Source organism: Pseudoliparis swirei, chromosome 4, assembly GCF_029220125.1.
Source record: "Pseudoliparis swirei isolate HS2019 ecotype Mariana Trench chromosome 4, NWPU_hadal_v1, whole genome shotgun sequence".
In the NCBI taxonomy this organism is placed as follows: Eukaryota; Metazoa; Chordata; class Actinopteri; order Perciformes; family Liparidae; genus Pseudoliparis; species Pseudoliparis swirei.
The window spans coordinates 23,387,823-23,394,460 of NC_079391.1; the positions used below are offsets into that span (position 1 = coordinate 23,387,823).

A 6,638-nucleotide genomic window follows, 5' to 3' on the forward strand; every position below is an offset into this window, starting at 1 on the left:
CCCCCTCCCTCCCTCTCTCTCTCTCCCTCTCTCCCGGCCTGTCTAGCGGAGCTGCCCTCAACCGCTGTGACAAACACGGCCTTAAAGATAAGCTAATAGCCCCCTTGCGCTCCAGTCAAAGTCAATCCTCGCGCCACCTCGGAAATGTAATGCCAATTCCATCTCCCCACCCCGCCCCCACGTCGATCCCGTTTCCACAGCCGACACCGTACCCTTCCCGCCTCCGCCCGCCTTCTTTAAAACCCACAAACACGGAGGGCACCGCGAGACAGGCACTGCGGTGCACACACACACACACACACACTCCTCCATACCTATCAGATGAGCTTCACCCGTCCCCGGGGAGCGGCAGGGAGTGAGAGCACTACTCCATAACGGGTAATGACATGGCATTTAATGATACTGTCCAAAATGATCCGGGGCCTCTTGCCGACAGCTACGGCTGCTCTGCATGGAGGCCGCGCAGCCGTGGAGAGCCAGACAAGCTTGGCTGGGCCTGCTTCGTGCGTGTGTGTGTGTGTGTGTGTTTGTGCGCTAGCGCGCCGGTGTGTTCGCCGTTTCCTAACACGGCGGAGGCAATACTGTATCTTTCACTCGTCCTGTCGCCTGATAGGGTGTGACATGTGCCTCCGCCGCGCAGCGCCATCATCCCTTCCCATCACCTCACCGCTCCACCCTCTATCTCCTCTTTTCTCCTTTCATTTGTTCTCCTCTCCTCTGTCCCTCTTTTTTTTCCTCATTCCTGTAAACAAAAAAGAAGAGTTTTTCCCTCAAAAGAAGGGCAAAGTGTGTTTCTGTGAGCAGCGCTACAATGGCACTGCAAGGCTAAAAACATTCTGAACTAGAATGGGCACTCGGTAGAGCGCATACCTTCGCATATCACAAGATTGGGCATTGAATTATGAACATTTTGGCATTAGTTGCATGCCAATTGGATAAAAATTGACCCTGCTATGGTAAAAAGAAGATGTTGACCTTTCCATGACCTTGACCCGATTGATACCAAAATCTAATCAAATGGTCCACGGATAATCACCAATCATCCCAGCAAATTTCATGCGATTCGGTTTAAAACTTTTTATGTTATGCGAGGAACACGCATACAAATAAATAAATAAATACACGGCGATCAAAACATAACCTTCCGCATTTTCAATGCGAAGGTAACAAAACATGCATTTTGCATGTGGGTGTGTGTGTGTTTGTCAGTGTGTGTGGGTGACATGTAAGGAAAGGAGGCTTGAAACAAGGTAGATGAAGACAGATCAAGCCTAAATCACACAGGCGTTGCTTCGCTGTGGTGCGATGGACACCGCCCGTCGCTTCAGTTCACATTTCAGCCCTCAGCCCGACCAAAAGCTGCAGCACACACTCAAAGAAATGAATCATTGGATGAACTCAATGAAATTGTTGGCAGGTTTTCCATCCAATAATTATATGCAACTCAAACTCAAATTTAGCACATCAGTGCAATACAATGTAATTAAGTTAGTCCAACTCATTTGTATCAAATACATCTAAAATAAAATAACAATATTCATTAAATTAAATTAATTTGTGTTTGTCCAACTCAAAATATAAACTAACTAACTAACTAAGAAAATATGCAAACTCCACACAGAAGGAAAACCCTGACTGGGAATTGAACCCACAGACCTTTGGCTTTGAGGCGACGGTGCTAGCCACTACACCACCGAAAGTGTCTTCACCTTGTAAACAACTGATTTTCAGCTGGCGCATGTGCAAAGGGTAGGCTCGATGGTGTTTTGAGCCCTCACCGGCGCCTTCCAGGCAGCGGCTGCCTGGAAGGCGCCGGAAGGTGGTCCCGCCCCCCAAAACTCTGATCCAATCAATGCGCTACCCCCACTTGGAGCGGAGCGCATATTCAAATCCACTTTTTGGAGCGCATTGCATATTCAAACCCGCGCATTTGGAGCCAAACCCACTTGGAGCGCATTTGGAGCGCATTTAACCCACTTGGTTCAACAATTTCAAAGGTACGTAGCTATTTTTGGGCGGGCTAATGTTGTGGTAATGTTATTTCAACCTGCTAGCTAGCAGATAGATGATGCTAATCTTAGCTGTGGTAATGTCATTTCTACCTGCTAGCGAGCTAAATCTGGTTAAAACATTAGGTAACAAAGTAAGATTAATTACTGCAGATTAATCACTGTATTTGAGTGATTGTTAATGGTTAGTGGTTATCTTTCAAATGATGCCTGTGAGGCACTTGACGTTGAGACTGGTTGACTTCCAGGCTGCTTTGGAATAAGGATACCTCTGAGGCAGCCACCAGTTTTGGATAACTCTGAGGCATCATAGGTAGTGTTGACTGCCAGGCTGCCTAGTCGTTGGTATACAGGTTAACTCACAGGCATCCAGTTGGTTTTAGATACCTGTAAGGCATCTAGACGGACATTAAGAGGGCTGACTCCCAGGCTGCTTCCTAACACTGGTTAGCTCTCAGGCAGCCAATTAGCTTTGGATGCCTGTGAGGCACTTGACGCTGAGACTGGTTGACTGTAGACTGATATCCCTTAGTTAAATTGTCCTCATGCCTCCTCATACAGATAGGCCTATTGAATAAATCTGCCAGATTATTTTAACATTGCATATGCCTAACATTATGTGATAATACTAATCACACTCATATTGCCTTTCTCTTTCAGTTCATGAAGAAATGGCGCCCAGGAAGGGTAAGGTTCAACCTAGACCTACTTTAATGACTAAAAAAAAGTCTCTTTCACACACTGACATTTAACAATGACTTCAATAATTCCCCAAAAATACTTATTAGTTCCTTGCAATGTCTTTATACAGTAGGATGGAAGCGGAAGGCCCTGCAGGTGTCAAAAGGTGGTAAGTTATTCTTTATCTTGCCATCTGGACTCGAGTACTACAACACTAGTTCATCTCCTCATATAGCAAATTTGGTTACTTCTTGTGACTTTATAGGACCATCTGCAAAGATCGCAATTTTCCACCAGTCACCACTGGTTGGTGGAGCCTCCGCCCCAGCCCCAACCCCATCTAGCCCTGCTGCTCCATCCACCCTTCCTGCCCCATCCGGCCCTGCTGCTCCACCAAGCCCTACTGCCCCATCCCAGCCGGCATTTCAGAATGTCCACAGCCTTTTGAGGACATGCTCAGGGCATCGGAGCAAAAGGTGAAGTGCACAGCTAGGCATAGGTTTCTTCAAGACAGGTTTATATTTTTAGTGGTAGTGTGGTAGTAACAGTGCTGAGACCATTTGTGATGGGATCTGGGAAAACCAGTCACATGGTGAAATTTGACCTTTTGGAAGCTGACTTCAAGCTTGTTTCAAATATGTTTTCATTATTTGTCTGTTTCAAATGTTATGATTGTCCAAAGTCAGCTGATCAGTTAGATTTCATGGAATAGAATTTTGACAAAAACAACTTTAAAGAGAGGGGTTCTAAATAGACTGGCTGGTTGAATAAAGCACATTTTAACACATTCAATTAATGAAAACAAGTAGATATGTTTAGGGATGATAGACATGTTATAGAATAATAATTGAATCAAAACCCAATTTCACCAAAATACTGAGTTTCGACCTACTAGTATTTTCACTCTAATCTCAAAATGCCCTTTTCACCATGTGACTGGTTTCCCAGAGCCCATCACAGTTTTGGGTTATAGGAACATCTGTTGGGATGGCAGTAAAGACAGAAGGGCTATGTACAGACATTACATGTGTACAATACTGTACTGTATGTAAAGAAGATGAAATCCTAATATTGTTACGAATAATATTGTTGAAACATTGAAACCTTCTTTGAGTGTGACTCAGAAATTATTTTTACAAAGATACCAGATAACGGTGGAGGAGATCAGGAGGAGGACTGCTCCACCTGATTGCAAACTATTCAAAGACAGACCACAACAAGCGGCAGATACAAACTGTCCATCACGACGGGGCATTTAAGCGCAGGCGAAGACAGCGAACCCGTAACTAGTCTTTCCCCAGTTTTCCGACCTGTCCCACACTGCCCCAATAAAATATTTAGATAATATTTATAGTGTATTAAATTCTGCCATCCTTCGTGCTTAGTAAACTAAGCTGTTTGCGTGTGAAATTTTGTTTTTACCATTTTACTGTGTGTATGAGGGTTGTATTTGGCCTTTATTTTCAATAAAGAATATGTCACACCCCATCAGTCATGTCTCTCCTCCATCATGTGTGTGTCCTCTGACGATACATTTAAAAAAAAAAATTAATGTAAGTTGGGGTTTCATTAACTTGTAACACTCTACTGGAATAAACCCTTATGTGAAGCTGTAGAAATTAGTGTTGACATAGTGTTACCATGACTATTTGCCTTAATCCACATGCCTAACATGTCGGATCTGTAATTTACACCATGCGATTTCAGGCCCAGCTAGCTAAATTATCAGACTAGTTAAATCAAGATGCCAAGTTCAATACACTTCCAATTCACGACACATACACAGTGATGTAGAACATGAAGATATTTAATTAATGAACACAACAAACAACAAATTGCTAATTGTTAATATTTTCAATGTGTGTGTCAACACACTTTTTAAAAATATCCACCACCACCTCTACCATTCCTGGCCCCAAGGTGTGCGTGAGGAGGTCAAATTGATCATTTGACCTCACCTGGTTGGCGAGGTGCTGGAGCTGTTGTCTGGAGGAAAAGATAAAAACATAAATTCAGGATAAATAATGTCTATTAAACCTGTCAGAGCCCAGATATAGGATGTGGAATATTGCAAATTACTTGAACTCCGTGGCTCTCCCTGTGGCCACAGTGGGGTCTGATGCCGGCAGCATGGCCACTTCTTTAAATTCGATGCTCCTGGCAGCCAGAGCACCGACGGAGGAGCACAGGTCCTTGGCCGCCTTAACAAAATGGGAAAGACATATCATGACACGAACACAGTATTAAATTCAGATTTGATGCACATACCAATGTGACAATGAAACACTTATTGACACTGGGGTGTAATAGTTTGGAGCTGGCTTTCTGAAGTTCTTTATTGATATAAAGTAGTCTTTAAAGTCTTTAAAGTAGTTATTTATTGATATAAAGTAGTCAACACTACCTATGATGCCTCAGAGTTATCCAAAAACTGGTGGCTGCCTCAGAGGTATCCTTATTCCAAAGCAGCCTGGAAGTCAACCAGTCTCAACGTCAAGTGCCTCACAGGCATCATTTGAAAGATAACCACTAACCATTAACAATCACTCAAATACAGTGATTAATCTGCAGTAATTAATCTTACTTTGTTACCTAATGTTTTAACCAGATTTAGCTCGCTAGCAGGTAGAAATGACATTACCACAGCTAAGATTAGCATCATCTATCTGCTAGCTAGCAGGTTGAAATAACATTACCACAACATTAGCCGGCCCAAAAATAGCTACGTACCTTTGAAATTGTTGAACCAAGTGGGTTAAATGCGCTCCAAATGCGCTCCAAGTGGGTTTGGCTCCAAATGCGCGGGTTTGAATATGCAATGCGCTCCAAAAAGTGGATTTGAATATGCGCTCCGCTCCAAGTGGGGGTAGCGCATTGATTGGATCAGAGTTTTGGGGGGCGGGACCACCTTCCGGCGCCTTCCAGGCAGCCGCTGCCTGGAAGGCGCCGGTGAGGGCTCAAAACACCATCGAGCAAAGGGTAGTCCTCAATGAAACACATTTATTTTGAGTTGATATGCACACCATCTAACCTAAATAAATCTAATAAATGAAAGAATTCATACATTTTGTGTTCCGCCCATTAAATATAAATATCTATATTTGTAATTGATTTATTTAAATGTATCAAACAATATTTAAATGTGTCACCTCGAAGAAGGGCTTGAATCGTTTTTGTGAGTGTAACCTAAATAAATCTAATAAATGAAAGTATTCATAACGGGTAATGACATGGCATTTAATGATACTGTCCAAAATGATCCGGGCCTCTTGCCGACAGCTCGGCTGCTCTGCATGGAGGCAGCGCAGCGTCAGAGAGCCAGACAAGCTTGGCTGGGCCTGCTTCGTGCGTGTGTGTGTGTGTGTGTGTTTATGCGCTAGCGCCGGTGTGTTCGCCGTTTCCTAACACGGCGGAGGCAATACTGTATCTTTCACTCGTCCTGTCGCCTGATAGGGTGTGACATGTGCCTCCGCCATAGCTCATCATCCTTCCCATCACCTCACCGCTCCACCCTCTATCTCCTCTTTTCTCCTTTCATTTGTTCTCCTCTCCTCTGTCCCTCTTTTTCCTCATTCCTGTAAACAAAAAAGAAGAGTTTTTCCCTCAAAAGAAGGGCAAAGTGTGTTTCTGTGAGCAGCGCTACAATGGCACTGCAAGGCTAAAAACATTCTGAACTAGAATGGGCACTCGGTAGAGCGCATACCTTCGCATATCACAAGATTGGGCATTGAATTATGAACATTTTGGCATTAGTTGCATGCCAATTGGATAAAAATTGACCCTGCTATGGTAAAAAGAAGATGTTGACCTTTCCATGACCTTGACCCGATTGATACCAAAATCTAATCAAATGGTCCACGGATAATCACCAATCATCCCAGCAAATTTCATGCGATTCGGTTTAAAACTTTTTATGTTATGCGAGGAACACGCATACAAATAAATAAA

The 6,638-nt window shown here is 43.6% G+C and overlaps 2 long non-coding RNA genes across 3 annotated transcripts; one reads left to right on the forward strand and one right to left on the reverse strand.

Moving 5' to 3' along the window:
• Nucleotides 1–1,760: 1,760 nt before the first annotated feature.
• On the forward strand, nt 1,761–3,498 carry LOC130192659 (uncharacterized). 2 transcript variants are annotated; one of them, XR_008831423.1, is made up of 4 exons: nt 1,761–1,997; nt 2,670–2,696; nt 2,821–2,859; nt 2,956–3,498. It is a non-coding gene; the product is annotated as an uncharacterized LOC130192659 (long non-coding RNA). The 2 variants fall into 2 exon arrangements; XR_008831422.1 differs by lacking the exon at nt 1,761–1,997 and having other exon boundaries at nt 2,607–2,696.
• A 981-nt stretch (nt 3,499–4,479) lies between these two features.
• Nucleotides 4,480–4,882, reverse strand: LOC130192660 (uncharacterized). The gene is made up of 2 exons (XR_008831424.1): nt 4,770–4,882; nt 4,480–4,676 (listed from the first exon to the last, which is right to left on the reverse strand). It is a non-coding gene; the product is annotated as an uncharacterized LOC130192660 (long non-coding RNA).
• Between the last annotated feature and the right edge of the window lie 1,756 nt (nt 4,883–6,638).